The sequence below is a fragment of the Ambystoma mexicanum genome, chromosome 11 (genome assembly GCF_040938575.1).
Source record: "Ambystoma mexicanum isolate Mex_15411 chromosome 11, UKY_AmexF1_1, whole genome shotgun sequence".
NCBI lineage: Eukaryota > Metazoa > Chordata > Amphibia > Caudata > Ambystomatidae > Ambystoma > Ambystoma mexicanum.
The window spans coordinates 857,003,264-857,021,281 of NC_090934.1; positions in this window are offsets into that span (position 1 = coordinate 857,003,264).

An 18,018-nucleotide genomic window follows, 5' to 3' on the forward strand; every position below is an offset into this window, starting at 1 on the left:
AGGCCCCCACTCATGTCTCCCTGCTCCCCCACCCCCCAGCATCCAGGGGCACCCTCCACCAGGCCCTCACTCATGTCCAACTCATGTCTCCCTGCACCCCCACCCCCCAGCACTGTGGGGCACCCTCCACCAGACCCCCACTCATGTCTCCCTGCACCCCCACCCCCCAGCATCCAGGGGCACCCTCCACCAGGCCCCTACTCATGTCTCCCAGCACCCCCACACCCCAGCATCCAGGGGCACCCTCCACCAGGCCCCCACTCATGTCTCCCAGCACCCCCACCCCCCAGCAGTCAGGGACACCCTCCACCAGGCCCCCACTCATGTCTCCCTGCACCCACACCCCCCAACATCCAGGGGCACCCTCCACCAGACCCCCACTCATGTCTCCCTGCACCCCCACCCCCCAACATCCAGGGGCACCCTCCACCAGGCCCCCACTCATGTCTCCCAGCACTCCCACCCCCCAGCATCCAGGGGCACCCTCCACCAGACCCCCACTCATGTCTACCACCCCCCACCCCTCAGCAGCCAAGGGCACCCTCCACCAGGCCCCCACTCATGTCTCCCTGCACCCCCACCCCCCAGCATCCAGGGGCACCATCCACCAGGCCCCCACTCATGTCCAACTCATGTCTCGCTGCACCCCCACCCCCCAGCACTGTGGGGCACCCTCCACCAGACCCCCACTCATGTCTCCCTGCACCCCACCCCCCAGCATCCAGGGGCACCCTCCACCAGGCCCCCACTCATGTCTCCCAGCACCCCCACACCCCAGCATCCAGGGGCACCCTCCACTAGGCCCCCACTCATGTCTCCCAGCACCCCCACCCCCCAGCAGTCAGGGGCACCCTCCACCAGACCCCCACTCATGTCTCCCTGCACCCCCACACCCCAGCATCAAGGGGCACCCTCCACCAGGCCCCCACTCATGTCTCCCAGCACCCCCACACCCCAGCATCCAGGGGCACCCTCCACCAGGCCCCCACTCATGTCTCCCAGGACCCCCCCCCACCCCCAGCAGTCAGGGGCACCCTCCACCAGGCCCCCACTCATATCTCCCTGCACCCACACCCCCCAGAATCCAGGGGCACCCTCCACCAGGCCCCCACTCATGTCTCCCAGCACCCCCACCCCCCAGCATCCAGGGGCACCCTCCACCAAGCCCCCAATCATGTCCAACTCATGTTCCGCTGCACCCCCACCCCCCAGCACTGTGGGGCACCCTCCACCAGGCCCCCACTCATGTCTCCCTGCACCCCCACCCCCCAGCATCCAGGGGCACCCTCCACCAGGCCCCCACTCATGTCTCCCAGCACCCCCACCCCCCCAGCATCCAGGGGCACCCTCCACCAGGCCCCACTCATGTCTACCACTCCCCTACCCCTCAGCAGTCAGGGGCACCCTCCACCAGGCCCCCACTCATGTCTCCCTGCACCCCGACCCCCCAGCATCCAGAGACACCCTCCACCAGGCCCCCACTCATGTCCAACTCATGTCTCCCTGCACCCCCACCCCCCAGCACTGTGGGGCACCCTCCACCAGGCCCCCACTCATGTCTCCCTGCACCCCCACCCCCCAGCATCCAGGGGCACCCTCCACCAGGCCCCCACTCATGTCTCCCAGCACCCCCACCCCCCAGCATCCAGGGGCACCCTCCACCAGGCCCCACTCATGTCTCCCTGCACCCCCACCCCCCAGCATCCAGGGGCACCCTCCACCAGGCCCCCACTCATGTCTCCCACCCCCCCACCCTCCAGCAGTCAGGGGCACCCTCCACCAGGCCCCCACTCATGTCTCCCTGCACCCCCACCCCCCAGCATCCAAGGGCACCCTCCACCAGGCCCCCATTCATGTCTCCCAGCACCCCAACCCCCCAGCATCCAGGGGCACCCTCCACCAAGCCCCCACTCATGTCCAACTCATGTCCCCCTGCACCCCCACCCCCCAGCTCTGTGGGGCACCCTCCACCAGGCACCACTCATGTCTCCCTGCACCCCCACCGCCCAGCATCCAGGGGCACCCTCCACCAGGCCCCACTCATGTCTCCATGTCTCCCACCCCCCGCCCCCCAGCAGTCAGGGGCACCCTCCACCAGGCCCCCACTCATGTCTCCCTGCACCCCCACCCACCAGCATCCAGGGGCACCCTCCACCAGCCCCCACTCATGTCCAACTCATGTCTCCCTGCACCCCCACCCCCCAGCACTGTGGGGCACCCTCCACCAGGCCCCCACTCATGTCTCCCTGCACTCACACCCCCCAGAATCCAGGGGCACCCTCCACCAGGCCCCCACTCATGTTTCCCAGCACCCCCACCCTCCAGCATCCAGGGGCACCCTCCACCAACACCCCACTCATGTCCAACTCATGTTCTGCTGCACCCCCACCCTCCAGCACTGTGGGGCACCCTCCACCAGGCCCCCACTCATGTCTCCCTGCACCCCCACCCCCCAGCATCCAGGGGCACCCTCCACCAGGCCCCCACTCATGTCTCCCACCCCCCCACCCTCCAGCAGTCAGGGGCACCCTCCACCAGGCCCCCACTCATGTCTCCCTGCACCCCCACCCCCCAGCATCCAAGGGCACCCTCCACCAGGCCCCCATTCATGTCTCCCAGCACCCCAACCCCCCAGCATCCAGGGGCACCCTCCACCAAGCCCCCACTCATGTCCAACTCATGTCCCCCTGCACCCCCACCCCCCAGCTCTGTGGGGCACCCTCCACCAGGCACCACTCATGTCTCCCTGCACCCCCACCGCCCAGCATCCAGGGGCACCCTCCACCAGGCCCCACTCATGTCTCCATGTCTCCCACCCCCCGCCCCCCAGCAGTCAGGGGCACCCTCCACCAGGCCCCCACTCATGTCTCCCTGCACCCCCACCCACCAGCATCCAGGGGCACCCTCCACCAGCCCCCACTCATGTCCAACTCATGTCTCCCTGCACCCCCACACCCCAGCACTGTGGGGCACCCTCCACCAGGCCCCCACTCATGTCTCCCTGCACTCACACCCCCCAGAATCCAGGGGCACCCTCCACCAGGCCCCCACTCATGTTTCCCAGCACCCCCACCCTCCAGCATCCAGGGGCACCCTCCACCAAGACCCCACTCATGTCCAACTCATGTTCTGCTGCACCCCCACCCTCCAGCACTGTGGGGCACCCTCCACCAGGCCCCCACTCATGTTTCCTGCACCCCCACCCCCCAGCATCCAGTGGCACCCACCACCAGGCCTCCACTCATGTCTCTCACCCCCCCACTCCCCAGCAGTCGGGGGCACCCTCCACCATACCCCCACTCATGTCTCCCTGCACCCCCACCCCCCAGCAGCCAGGGGCACCCTCCTCCAGGCCCCCACTCATGTCTCCCAGCAGCCCCACCCCCCAGCATCCAGGGGCACCCTCCACCAGGCCCCCACTCATGTCCAACTCATGTCTCCCTGCACCCCCACCCCCCAGCACTGTGGGGCACCCTCCACCAGACCCCCACTCATGTCTCCCTGCACCCCCACCCCCCAGCATCCAGGGGCACCCTCCACCAGGCCCCCACTCATGTCTCCCAGCACTCCCACCCCCCAGCATCCAGGGGCACCCTCCACCAGGCCCCCACTCATGTCTCCCACCCCCCCCACCCCTCAGCAGTCAGGGGCACCCTCCACCAGGCCCCCACTCATGTCTCCCTGCTCCCCCACCCCCCAGCATCCAGGGGCACCCTCCACCAGGCCCTCACTCATGTCCAACTCATGTCTCCCTGCACCCCCACCCCCCAGCACTGTGGGGCACCCTCCACCAGACCCCCACTCATGTCTCCCTGCACCCCCACCCCCCAGCATCCAGGGGCACCCTCCACCAGGCCCCTACTCATGTCTCCCAGCACCCCCACACCCCAGCATCCAGGGGCACCCTCCACCAGGCCCCCACTCATGTCTCCCAGCACCCCCACCCCCCAGCAGTCAGGGACACCCTCCACCAGGCCCCCACTCATGTCTCCCTGCACCCACACCCCCCAACATCCAGGGGCACCCTCCACCAGACCCCCACTCATGTCTCCCTGCACCCCCACCCCCCAACATCCAGGGGCACCCTCCACCAGGCCCCCACTCATGTCTCCCAGCACTCCCACCCCCCAGCATCCAGGGGCACCCTCCACCAGACCCCCACTCATGTCTACCACCCCCCACCCCTCAGCAGTCAGGGGCACCCTCCACCAGGCCCCCACTCATGTCTCCCTGCACCCCCACCCCCCAGCATCCAGGGGCACCATCCACCAGGCCCCCACTCATGTCCAACTCATGTCTCGCTGCACCCCCACCCCCCAGCACTGTGGGGCACCCTCCACCAGACCCCCACTCATGTCTCCCTGCACCCCACCCCCCAGCATCCAGGGGCACCCTCCACCAGGCCCCCACTCATGTCTCCCAGCACCCCCACACCCCAGCATCCAGGGGCACCCTCCACCAGGCCCCCACTCATGTCTCCCAGCACCCCCACCCCCCAGCAGTCAGGGGCACCCTCCACCAGGCCCCCACTCATGTCTCCCTGCACCCACACCCCCCAGAATCCAGGGGCACCCTCCACCAGGCCCCCACTCATGTCTCCCAGCACCCCCACCCCCCAGCATCCAGTGGCACCCTCCACCAGGCCCCCACTCATGTCCAACTCATGTCTCCCTGCACCCCCACCCCCCAGCACTGTGGGGCACCCTCCACCAGACCCCCACTCATGTCTCCCTGCACCCCCACCCCCCAGCATCCAGGGGCACCCTCCACCAGGCCCCTACTCATGTCTCCCAGCACCCCCACACCCCAGCATCCAGGGGCACCCTCCACCAGGCCCCCACTCATGTCTCCCTGCACCCCCACCCCCCAGCATCCAGGGGCACCCTCCACCAGACCCCCACTCATGTCTCCCAGCACCCCCACCCCCCAGCATCCAGGGGCACCCTCCACCAGGTCCCACTCATGTCTACCACTCCCCTACCCCTCAGCAGTCAGGGGCACCCTCCACCAGGCCCCCACTCATGTCTACCACCCCCACCCCTCAGCAGTCAGGGGCACCCTCCACCAGGCCCCCACTCATGTCTCCCTGCACCCCCACCCTCCAGCATCCAGGGGCACCATCCACCAGGCCCCCACTCATGTCCAACTCATGTCTCCCTGCACCCCCACCCCCCAGCACTGTGGGGCACCCTCCACCAGACCCCCACTCATGTCTCCCTGCACCCCACCCCCCAGCATCCAGGGGCACCCTCCACCAGGCCCCCACTCATGTCTCCCAGCACCCCCACACCCCAGCATCCAGGGGCACCCTCCACCAGGCCCCCACTCATGTCTCCCTGCACCCCCACCCCCCAGCATCCAGGGGCACCCTCCACCAGGCCCCCACTCATGTCTCCCACCCCCCACCCCCCAGCATCCAAGGGCACCCTCCACCAGGCCCCCACTCATGTCTCCCAGCACCCCCACCCCCCAGCATCCAGGGGCACCCTCCACCAGGCCCCCACTCATGTCTCCCAGCACCCCCACCCCCCAGCATCCAGGGGCACCCTCCACCAAGCCCCCACTCATGTCCAACTCATGTCCCCCTGCACCCCCACCCCCGAGCACTGTGGGGCACCCTCCACCAGGCCCCCACTCATGTCTCCCTGCACCCCCACCCCCCATCATCCAGGGGCACCCTCCACCAGGCCCCACTCATGTCTCCCACCCCCCCCCCAGCAGTCAGGGGCACCCTCCACCAGGCCCCCACTCATGTCTCCCAGCACCCCCACCCCCCAGCATCCAAGGGCACCCTCCACCGGCCCCCACTCATGTCCAACTCATGTCTCCCTGCACCCCCACTCCCCAGCACTGTGGGGCACCCTCCACCAGGCCCCCACTCATGTCTCCCTGCACCCACACCCCCCAGAATCCAGGGGCACCCTCCACCAGGCCCCACTCATGTCTCCCACCCCCCGCCCCCCAGCAGTCAGGGGCACCCTCCACCAGGCCCCCACTCATGTCTGCCTGCACCCCCACCCCCCAGCATCCAGGGGCACCCTCCACCGGCCCCCACTCATGTCCAACTCATGTCTCCCTGCACCCCCACCCCCCAGCACTGTGGGGCACCCTCCACCAGGCCCCCACTCATGTCTCCCTGCACCCACACCCCCCAGAATCCAGGGGCACCCTCCACCAGGCCCCCACTCATGTCTCCCAGCACCCCCACCCCCCAGCATCCAGGGGCACCCTCCACCAAGCCCCCACTCATGTCCAACTCATGTCCCCCTGCACCCCCACCCCCGAGCACTGTGGGGCACCCTCCACCAGGCCCCCACTCATGTCTCCCTGCACCCCCACCCCCCATCATCCAGGGGCACCCTCCACCAGGCCCCACTCATGTCTCCCACCCCCCCCCCCAGCAGTCAGGGGCACCCTCCACCAGGCCCCCACTCATGTCTCCCAGCACCCCCACCCCCCAGCATCCAAGGGCACCCTCCACCGGCCCCCACTCATGTCCAACTCATGTCTCCCTGCACCCCCACTCCCCAGCACTGTGGGGCACCCTCCACCAGGCCCCCACTCATGTCTCCCTGCACCCACACCCCCCAGAATCCAGGGGCACCCTCCACCAGGCCCCACTCATGTCTCCCACCCCCCGCCCCCCAGCAGTCAGGGGCACCCTCCACCAGGCCCCCACTCATGTCTGCCTGCACCCCCACCCCCCAGCATCCAGGGGCACCCTCCACCGGCCCCCACTCATGTCCAACTCATGTCTCCCTGCACCCCCACCCCCCAGCACTGTGGGGCACCCTCCACCAGGCCCCCACTCATGTCTCCCTGCACCCACACCCCCCAGAATCCAGGGGCACCCTCCACCAGGCCCCCACTCATGTCTCCCAGCACCCCCACCCCCCAGCATCCAGGGGCACCCTCCACCAAGCCCCCACTCATGTCCAACTCATGTTCCGCTGCACCCCCACCCCCCAGCACTGTGGGGCACCCTCCACCAGGCCCCCACTCATGTTTCCTGCACCCCCACCCCCCAGCATCCAGGGGCACCCACCACCAGGCCCCCACTCATGTCTCCCACCCCCCCCACTCCCCAGCAGTCGGGGGCACCCTCCACCATGCCCCCACTCATGTCTCCCTGCACCCCCACCCCCCAGCATCCAGGGGCACCCTCCTCCAGACCCCCACTCATGTCTCCCAGCACCCCCACCCCCAGCATCCAGGGGCACCCTCCACCAGGCCCCCACTCATGTCCAACTCATGTCTCCCTGCACCCCCACGCCCCAGCATCCAGGGGCACCCTCCACCAGGCCCCCACTCATGACTCCCAGCACCCCCACCCCCCAGCATCCAGGGGCACCCTCCACCAGGCCCCCACTCATGTCTCCCACCCCCCACCCCTCAGCAGTCAGGGGCACCCTCCACCAGGCCCCCACTCATGTCTCCCTGCACCCCCACCCCCCAGCATCCAGGGGCACCCTCCACCAGGCCCCCACTCATGTCCAACTCATGTTCCGCGGCACCCCCACCCTCCAGCACTGTGGGGCACCCTCCACCAGGCCCCCACTCATGTTTCCTGCACCCCCACCCCCCAGCATCCAGGGGCACCCACCACCAGGCCTCCACTCATGTCTCTCACCCCCCACTCCCCAGCAGTCGGGGGCACCCTCCACCATATCCCCACTCATGTCTCCCTGTACCCCCACCCCCCAGCAGCCAGGGGCACCCTCCTACAGGCCCCCACTCATGTCTCCCAGCAGCCCCACCCCCCAGCATCCAGGGGCACCCTCCACCAGGCCCCCACTCATGTCCAACTCATGTCTCCCTGCACCCCCACCCCCCAGCATCCAGGGGCACCCTCCACCAGGCCCCCACTCATGTCTCCCTGCACCCCCACCCCCCAGCATCCAGGGGCACCCTCCACCAGGCCCCCACTCATGTCTCGCACCCCCCACCCCTCAGCAGTCAGGGGCACCCTCCACCAGGCCCCCACTCATGTCTCCCTGCTCCCCCACCCCCCAGCATCCAGGGGCACCCTCCACCAGGCCCTCACTCATGTCCAACTCATGTCTCCCTGCACCCCCACCCCCCAGCACTGTGGGGCACCCTCCACCAGACCCCCACTCATGTCTCCCTGCACCCCACCCCCCAGCATCCAGGGGCACCCTCCACCAGGCCCCCACTCATGTCTCCCAGCACCCCCACACCCCAGCATCCAGGGGCACCCTCCACCAGGCCCCCACTCATGTCTCCCAGCACCCCCACCCCCCAGCAATCAGGGGCACCCTCCACCAGGCCCCCACTCATGTCTCCCTGCACCCACACCCCCCAGAATCCAGGGGCACCCTCCACCAGGCCCCCACTCATGTCTCCCAGCACCCCCACCCCCCAGCATCCAGTGGCACCCTCCACCAGGCCCCCACTCATGTCCAACTCATGTCTCCCTGCACCCCCACACCCCAGCACTGTGGGGCACCCTCCACCAGACCCCCACTCATGTCTCCCTGCACCCCCACCCCCCAGCATCCAGGGGCACCCTCCACCAGGCCCCCACTCATGTCTCCCAGCACCCCCACACCCCAGCATCCAGGGGCACCCTCCACCAGGCCCCCACTCATGTCTCCCAGCACCCCCACACCCCAGCAGTCAGGGGCACCCTCCACCAGGCCCCCACTCATGTCTCCCTGCACCCCCACCCCCCAGCATCCAGGGGCACCCTCCACCAGACCCCCACTCATGTCTCCCAGCACCCCCACCCCCCAGCATCCAGGGGCACCCTCCACCAGGCCCCACTCATGTCTACCACTCCCCTACCCCTCAGCAGTCAGGGGCACCCTCCACCAGGCCCCCACTCATGTCTACCACCCCCCACCCCTCAGCAGTCAGGGGCACCCTCCACCAGGCCCCCACTCATGTCTCCCTGCACCCCCACCCCCCAGCATCCAGGGGCACCATCCACCAGGCCCCCACTCATGTCCAACTCATGTCTCCCTGCACCGCCACCCCCCAGCACTGTGGGGCACCCTCCACCAGACCCCCACTCATGTCTCCCTGCACCCCACCCCCCAGCATCCAGGGGCACCCTCCACCAGGCCCCCACTCATGTCTCCCAGCACCCCCACACCCCAGCATCCAGGGGCACCCTCCACCAGGCCCCCACTCATGTCTCCCTGCACCCCCACCCCCCAGCATCCAGGGGCACCCTCCACCAGGCCCCCACTCATGTCTCCCACCCCCCACCCCCCAGCATCCAAGGGCACCCTCCACCAGGCCCCCACTCATGTCTCCCAGCACCCCCACCCCCCAGCATCCAGGGGCACCCTCCACCAGGCCCCCACTCATGTCTCCCAGCACCCCCATCCCCCAGCATCCAGGGGCACCCTCCACCAAGCCCCCACTCATGTCCAACTCATGTCCCCCTGCACCCCCACCCCCGAGCACTGTGGGGCACCCTCCACCAGGCCCCCACTCATGTCTCCCTGCACCCCCACCCCCCATCATCCAGGGGCATCCTCCACCAGGCCCCACTCATGTCTCCCACCCCCCCCCAGCAGTCAGGGGCACCCTCCACCAGGCCCCCACTCATGTCTCCCAGCACCCCCACCCCCCAGCATCCAAGGGCACCCTCCACCGGCCCCCACTCATGTCCAACTCATGTCTCCCTGCACCCCCAATCCCCAGCACTGTGGGGCACCCTCCACCAGGCCCCCACTCATGTCTCCCTGCACCCACACCCCCCAGAATCCAGGGGCACCCTCCACCAGGCCCCACTCATGTCTATCACCCCCCCGCCCCCCAGCAGTCAGGGGCACCCTCCACCAGGCCCCCACTCATGTCTGCCTGCACCCCCACCCCCCAGCATCCAGGGGCACCCTCCACCGGCCCCCACTCATGTCCAACTCATGTCTCCCTGCACCCCCACCCCCCAGCACTGTGGGGCACCCTCCACCAGGCCCCCACTCATGTCTCCCTGCACCCACACCCCCCAGAATCCAGGGGCACCCTCCACCAGGCCCCCACTCATGTCTCCCAGCACCCCCACCCCCCAGCATCCAGGGGCACCCTCCACCAAGCCCCCACTCATGTCCAACTCATGTTCCGCTGCACCCCCACCCCCCAGCACTGTGGGGCACCCTCCACCAGGCCCCCACTCATGTTTCCTGCACCCCCACCCCCCAGCATCCAGGGGCACCCACCACCAGGCCCCCACTCATGTCTCCCACCCCCCCACTCCCCAGCAGTCGGGGGCACCCTCCACCATGCCCCCACTCATGTCTCCCTGCACCCCCACCCCCCAGCATCCAGGGGCACCCTCCTCCAGGCCCCCACTCATGTCTCCCAGCACCCCCACCCCCAGCATCCAGGGGCACCCTCCACCAGGCCCCCACTCATGTCCAACTCATGTCTCCCTGCACCCCCACCCCCCAGCATCCAGGGGCACCCTCCACCAGGCCCCCACTCATGACTCCCAGCACCACCACCCCCCAGCTTCCAGGGGCACCCTCCACCAGACCCCCACTCATGTCTCCCACCCCCCACCCCTCAGCAGTCAGGGGCACCCTCCACCAGGCCCCCACTCATGTCTCCCTGCACCCCCACCCCCCAGCATCCAGGGGCACCCTCCACCAGGCCCCCACTCATGTCCAACTCATGTTCCGCGGCACCCCCACCCTCCAGCACTGTGGGGCACCCTCCACCAGGCCCCCACTCATGTTTCCTGCACCCCCACCCCCCAGCATCCAGGGGCACCCACCACCAGGCCTCCACTCATGTCTCTCACCCCCCCACTCCCCAGCAGTCGGGGGCACCCTCCACCATATCCCCACTCATGTCTCCCTGCACCCCCACCCCCCAGCAGCCAGGGGCACCCTCCTCCAGGCCCCCACTCATGTCTCCCAGCAGCCCCACCCCCCAGCATCCAGGGGCACCCTCCACCAGGCCCCCACTCATGTCCAACTCATGTCTCCCTGCACCCCCACCCCCCAGCATCCAGGGGCACCCTCCACCAGGCCCCCACTCATGTCTCCCAGCACCCCCACCCCCCAGCATCCAGGGGCACCCTCCACCAGGCCCCCACTCATGTCTCCCTGCTCCCCCACCCCCCAGCATCCAGGGGCACCCTCCACCAGGCCCTCACTCATGTCCAACTAATGTCTCCCTGCACCCCCACCCCCCAGCACTGTGGGGCACCCTCCACCAGACCCCCACTCATGTCTCCCTGCACCCCCACCCCCCAGCATCCAGGGGCACCCTCCACCAGGCCCCCACTCATGTCTCCCAGCACCCCCACACCCCAGCATCCAGGGGCACCCTCCACCAGGCCCCCACGCATGTCTCCCAGCACCCCCACCCCCCAGCAGTCAGGGACACCCTCCACCAGGCCCCCACTCATGTCTCCCTGCACCCACACCCCCCAGAATCCAGGGGCACCCTCCACCAGACCCCCACTCATGTCTCCCTGCACCCCCACCCCCAGCATCCAGGGGCACCCTCCACCAGGCCCCCACTCATGTCTCCCAGCACTCCCACCCCCCAGCATCCAGGGGCACCCTCCACCAGGCCCCCACTCATGTCTACCACCCCCCACCCCTCAGCAGTCAGGGGCACCCTCCACCAGGCCCCCACTCATGTCTCCCTGCACCCCCACCCCCAGCATCCAGGGGCACCATCCACCAGGCCCCCACTCATGTCCAACTCATGTCTCCCTGCACCCCCACCCCCCAGAACTGTGGGGCACCCTCCACCAGACCCCCACTCATGTCTCCCTGCACCCCACCCCCCAGCATCCAGGGGCACCCTCCACCAGGCCCCCACTCATGTCTCCCAGCACCCCCACACCCCAGCATCCAGGGGCACCCTCCACCAGGCCCCCACTCATGTCTCCCAGCACCCCCACCCCCCAGCAGTCAGGGGCACCCTCCACCAGGCCCCCACTCATGTCTCCCTGCACCCACACCCCCCAGAATCCAGGGGCACCCTCCACCAGGCCCCCACTCATGTCTCCCAGCACCCCCACCCCCCAGCATCCAGTGGCACCCTCCACCAGGCCCCCACTCATGTCCAACTCATGTCTCCCTGCACCCCCACCCCCCAGCACTGTGGGGCACCCTCCACCAGACCCCCACTCATGTCTCCCTGCACCCCCACCCCCCAGCATCCAGGGGCACCCTCCACCAGGCCCCCACTCATGTCTCCCAGCACCCCCACAACCCAGCATCCAGGGGCACCCTCCACCAGGCCCCCACTCATGTCTCCCAGCACCCCCACCCCCCAGCAGTCAGGGGCACCCTCCACCAGGCCCCCACTCATGTCTCCCTGCATCCCCACCCCCCAGCATCCAGGGGCCCCCTCCACCAGACCCCCACTCATGTCTCCCAGCACCCCCACCCCCCAGCATCCAGGGGCACCCTCCACCAGGCCCCACTCATGTCTACCACTCCCCTACCCCTCAGCAGTCAGGGGCACCCTCCACCAGGCCCCCACTCATGTCTCCCTGCACCCCCACCCCCCAGCATCCAGGGGCACCCTCCACCAGGCCCCCACTCATGTCTCCCACCCCCCACCCCCCAGCATCCAAGGGCACCCTCCACCAGGCCCCCACTCATGTCTCCCAGCACCCCCACCCCCCAGCATCCAGGGGCACCCTCCACCAGGCCCCCACTCATGTCTCCCAGCACCCCCACCCCCCAGCATCCAGGGGCACTCTCCACCAAGCCCCCACTCATGTCCAACTCATGTCCCCCTGCACCCCCACCCCCGAGCACTGTGGGGCACCCTCCACCAGGCCCCCACTCATGTCTCCCTGCACCCCCACCCGCCAGCATCCAGGGGCACCCTCCACCAGGCCCCACTCATGTCTCCCACCCCCCCAGCAGTCAGGGGCACCCTCCACCAGGCCCCCACTCATGTCTCCCAGCACCCCCACCCCCCAGCATCCAAGGGCACCCTCCACCGGCCCCCACTCATGTCCAACTCATGTCTCCCTGCACCCCCACCCCCCAGCACTGTGGGGCACCCTCCACCAGGCCCCCACTCATGTCTCCCTGCACCCACACCCCCCAGAATCCAGGGGCACCCTCCACCAGGCCCCCACTCATGTCTCCCAGCACCCCCACCCCCCAGCATTCAAGGGCACCCTCCACCAAGCCCCCACTCATATCCAACTCATGTTCCGCTGCACCCCCACCCCCCAGCACTGCGGGGCACCCTCCACCAGGCCCCCACTCATGTTTCCTGCACCCCCACCCCCCAGCATCCAGGGGCACCCACCACCAGGCCCCCACTCATGTCTCCCACCCCCCCCCCACTCCCCAGCAGTCGGGGGCAGCCTCCACCATTCCCCCACTCATGTCTCCCTGCACCCCCACCCCCAGCATCCAGGGGCACCCTCCTCCAGGCCCCCACCATGTCTCCCAGCACCCCCACCCCCAGCATCCAGGGGCACCCTCCACCAGGCCCCCACTCATGTCCAACTCATGTCTCCCTGCACCCCCACCCCCCAGCATCCAGGGGCACCCTCCACCAGGCCCCCACTCATGACTCCCAGCACCCCCACCCCCCAGCATCCAGGGGCACCCTCCACCAGGCCCCCACTCATGTCTCCCACCCCCCCCACCCCTCAGCAGTCAGGGGCACCCTCCACCAGGCCCCCACTCATGTCTCCCTGCACCCCCACCCCCCAGCATCCAGGGGCACCCTCCACCAGGCCCCCACTCATGTCCAACTCATGTCTCCCTGCACCCCCACCCCCCAGCACTGTGGGGCACCCTCCACCAGACCCCCACTCATGTCTCCCTGCACCCCCACCCCCCAGCATCCAGGGGCACCCTCCACCAGGCCCCACTCATGTCTCCCAGCACCCCCACACCCCAGCATCCAGGGGCACCCTCCACCAGGCCCCCACTCATGTCTCCCAGCACCTCACACCCCAGCAGTCAGGGGCACCCTCCACCAGGCCCCCACTCATGTCTCCCTGCACCCACACCCCCCAGAATCCAGGGGCACCCTCCACCAGGCCCCCACTCATGTCCAACTCATGTTCCGCTGCACCCCCACCCCCAGCACTGTGGGGCACCCTCCACCAGGCCCCCACTCATGTTTCCTGCACCCCCACCCCCCAGCATCCAGGCGCACCCACCACCAGGCCCCCACTCATGTCTCCCAGCACCCCCACCCCCCAGCATCCAAGGGCACCCTCCACCGGTCCCCACTCATGTCCAACTCATGTCTCCCTGCACCCCCACTCCCCAGCACTGTGGGGCACCCTCCACCAGGCCCCCACTCATGTCTCCCTGCACCCACACCCCCCAGAATCCAGGGGCACCCTCCACCAGGCCCCACTCATGTCTCCCACCCCCCCATCCCCCAGCAGTCAGGGGCACCCTCCACCAGGCCCCCACTCATGTCTGCCTGCACCCCCACCCCCCAGCATCCAGGGGCACCCTCCACCGGCCCCCACTCATGTCCAACTCATGTCTCCCTTCACCCCCACCCCCCAGCACTGTGGGGCACCCTCCACCAGGCCCCCACTCATGTCTCCCTGCACCCACACCCCCCAGAATCCAGGGGCACCCTCCACCAGGCCCCCACTCATGTCTCCCAGCACCCCCACCCCCCAGCATCCAGGGGCACCCTCCACCAAGCCCCCACTCATGTCCAACTCATGTTCCGCTGCACCCCCACCCCCCAGCACTGTGGGGCACCCTCCACCAGGCCCCCACTCATGTTTCCTGCACCCCCACCCCCCAGCATCCAGGGGCACCCACCACCAGGCCCCCACTCATGTCTCCCACCCCCCCCCACTCCCCAGCAGTCGGGGGCACCCTCCACCATGCCCCCACTCATGTCTCCCGGCACCCCCACCCCCCAGCATCCAGGGGCACCCTCCTCCAGGCCCCCACTCATGTCTCCCAGCACCCCCACCCCCCAGCATCCAGGGGCACCCTCCACCAGGCCCCCACTCATGTCCAACTCATGTCTCCCTGCACCCCCACCCCCCAGCATCCAGGGGCACCCTCCACCAGGCCCCCACTCATGACTCCCAGCACCCCCACCCCCCAGCATCCAGGGGCACCCTCCATCAGGCCCCCACTCATGTCTCCCACCCGCCCACCCCTCAGCAGTCAGGGGCACCCTCCACCAGGCCCCCACTCATGTCTCCCTGCACCCCCACCCCCCAGCATCCAGGGGCACCCTCCACCAGGCCCCCACTCATGTCCAACCCATGTCTCCCTGCACCCCCACCCCCCAGCACTGTGGGGCACCCTCCACCAGGCCCCCACTCATGTCTCCCAGCACCCCCACACCCCAGCAACCAGGGGCACCCTCCACCAGGCCCCACTCATGTCTCCCAGCACCCCCACACCCCAGCATCCAGGGGCACCCTCCAACAGGCCCCCACTCATGTCTCCCAGCACCCCACCCCCCAGCAGTCAGGGGCACCCTCCACCAGGCCCCCACTCATGTCTCCCTGCACCCACATCCCCCAGAATCCAGGGGCACCCTCCACCAGGCCCCCACTCATGTCTCCCTGCACCCCCACCCCCCAGCATCCGGGGGCACCCTCCACCAGGCCCCCACTCATGTCTCCCAGCACTCCCACCCGCCAGCATCCAGGGGCACCCTCCACCAGGCCCCCACTCATGTCTCCCAGCACCCCCACACCCCAGCATCCAGGGGCACCCTCCACCAGGCCCCCACTCATGTCTCCCAGCACCCCCACCCCCCAGCAGTCAGGGGCACCCTCCACCAGGCCCCCACTCATGTCTCCCTGCACCCACACCCCCCAGAATCCAGGGGCACCCTCCACCAGGCCCCCACTCATGTCTACCACCCCCCACCCCTCAGCAGTCTGGGGCACCCTCCACCAGGCCCCCACTCATGTCTCCCTGCACCCCCACACCCCAGCATCCAGGGGCACCCTCCACCAGGCCCCCACTCATGTCCAACGCATGTCTCCCTGCACCCCCACCCCCCTGCACTGTGGGGCACCCTCCACCAGACCCCCACTCATGTCTCCCTGCACCCCCACCCCCCAGCATCCAGGGGCACCCTCCACCAGGCCCCCACTCATGTCTCCCAGCACCCCCACACCCCAGCATCCAGGGGCACCCTCCACCAGGCCCCCACTCATGTCTCCCAGCACCCCCACCCCCCAGCAGTCAGGGGCACCCTCCACCAGGCCCCCACTCATGTCTCCCTGCACCCACACCCCCCAGAATCCAGGGGCACCCTCCACCAGGCCCCCACTCATGTCTCCCAGCACCCCCACCCCCCAGCATCCAGGGGCACCCTCCACCAAGCCCCCACTCATGTCCAACTCATGTTCCGCTGCACCCCCACCCCCCAGCACTGTGGGGCACCCTCCACCAGGCCCCCACTCATGTCTCCCTGCACCCCCACCCCCCAGCATCCAGGGGCACCCTCCACCAGGCCCCCACTCATCTCTCCCAGCACCCCCACCCCCCAGCATCCAGGGGCACCCTCCACCAGGCCCCACTCATGTCTACCACTCCCCTACCCCTCAGCAGTCAGGGGCACTCTCCACCAGGCCCCCACTCATGTCTCCCTGCACCCCCACCCCCCAGCATCCAGGGGCACCCTCCACAGGCCCCCACTCATGTCCAACTCATGTCTCCCTGCACCCCCACCCCCCAGCACTGTGGGGCACCCTCCACCAGGCCCCCACTCATGTCTCCCTGCACCCCCACCCCCCAGCATCCAGGGTCACACTCCACCAGGCCCCCACTCATGTCTCCCAGCACCCCCACCCCCCAGCATCCAGGGGCACCCTCCACCAGGCCCTCGCTCATGGTTCCCAGCACCCCCACCCCCAGCATCCAGGGGCACCCTCCACCAGGCCCCACTCATGTCCAACTCATGTCTCCCTGCACCCCCACCCCCCAGCTCTGTGGGGCACCCTCCACCAGGCCCCCACTCATGTCTCCCTGCACCCCCACCCCCCAGCATCCAGGGGCACCCTCCAACAGGCCCCCACTCATGTCTCCCACCCCCCCACCCCCCAGCAGTCAGGGGCACCCTCCACCAGGCCCCCACTCATGTCTCCCTGCACCCCCACCCCCCAGCATCCAAGGGCACCCTCCACCAGGCCCCCATTCATGTCTCCCAGCACCCCCACCCCCCAGCATCCAGGGGCACCCTCCACCAGGCCCCCACTCATGTCTCCCAGCACCCCCACCCCCCAGCATCCAGGGGCACCCTCCACCAAGCCCCCACTCATGTCCAACTCATGTCCCCCTGCACCCCCACCCCCCAGCATCCAGGGGCACCCTCCACCAGGCCCCACTCATGTCTCCCACCCCCCCCACCCCCAGCAGTCAGTGGCACCCTCCACCAGGCCCCCACTCATGTCTCCCTGCACCCCCAGCATCCAGGGGCACCCTCCACCGGCCCCCACTCATGTCCAACTCATGTTCCGCTGCACCCCCACCCCCCAGCACTGTGGGGCACCCTCCACCAGGCCCCCCCTCATGTTTCCAGCACCCCCACCTCCCAGCATCCAGGGGCACCCTCCACCAGGCCCCCACTCATGTCTCCCAGCACCCCCACACCCCAGCATCCAGGGGCACCCTCCACCAGGCCCCACTCATGTCTCCCAGCACCCCCACACCCCAGCATCCAGGGGCACCCTCCACCAGGCCCCCACTCATGTCTCCCAGCACCCCACCCCCCAGCAGTCAGGGGCACCCTCCACCAGGCCCCCACTCATGTCTCCCTGCACCCACACCCCCCAGAATCCAGGGGCACACTCCACCAGGCCCCCACTCATGTCTCCCTGCACCCCCACCCCCCAGCATCCGGGGGCACCCTCCACCAGGCCCCCACTCATGTCTCCCAGCACTCCCACCCCCCAGCATCCAGGGGCACCCTCCACCAGGCCCCCACTCATGTCTACCACCCCCCACCCCTCAGCAGTCAGGGGCACCCTCCACCAGGCCCCCACTCATGTCTCCCTGCACCCCCACCCCCCAGCATCCAGGGGCACCATCCACCAGGCCCCCACTCATG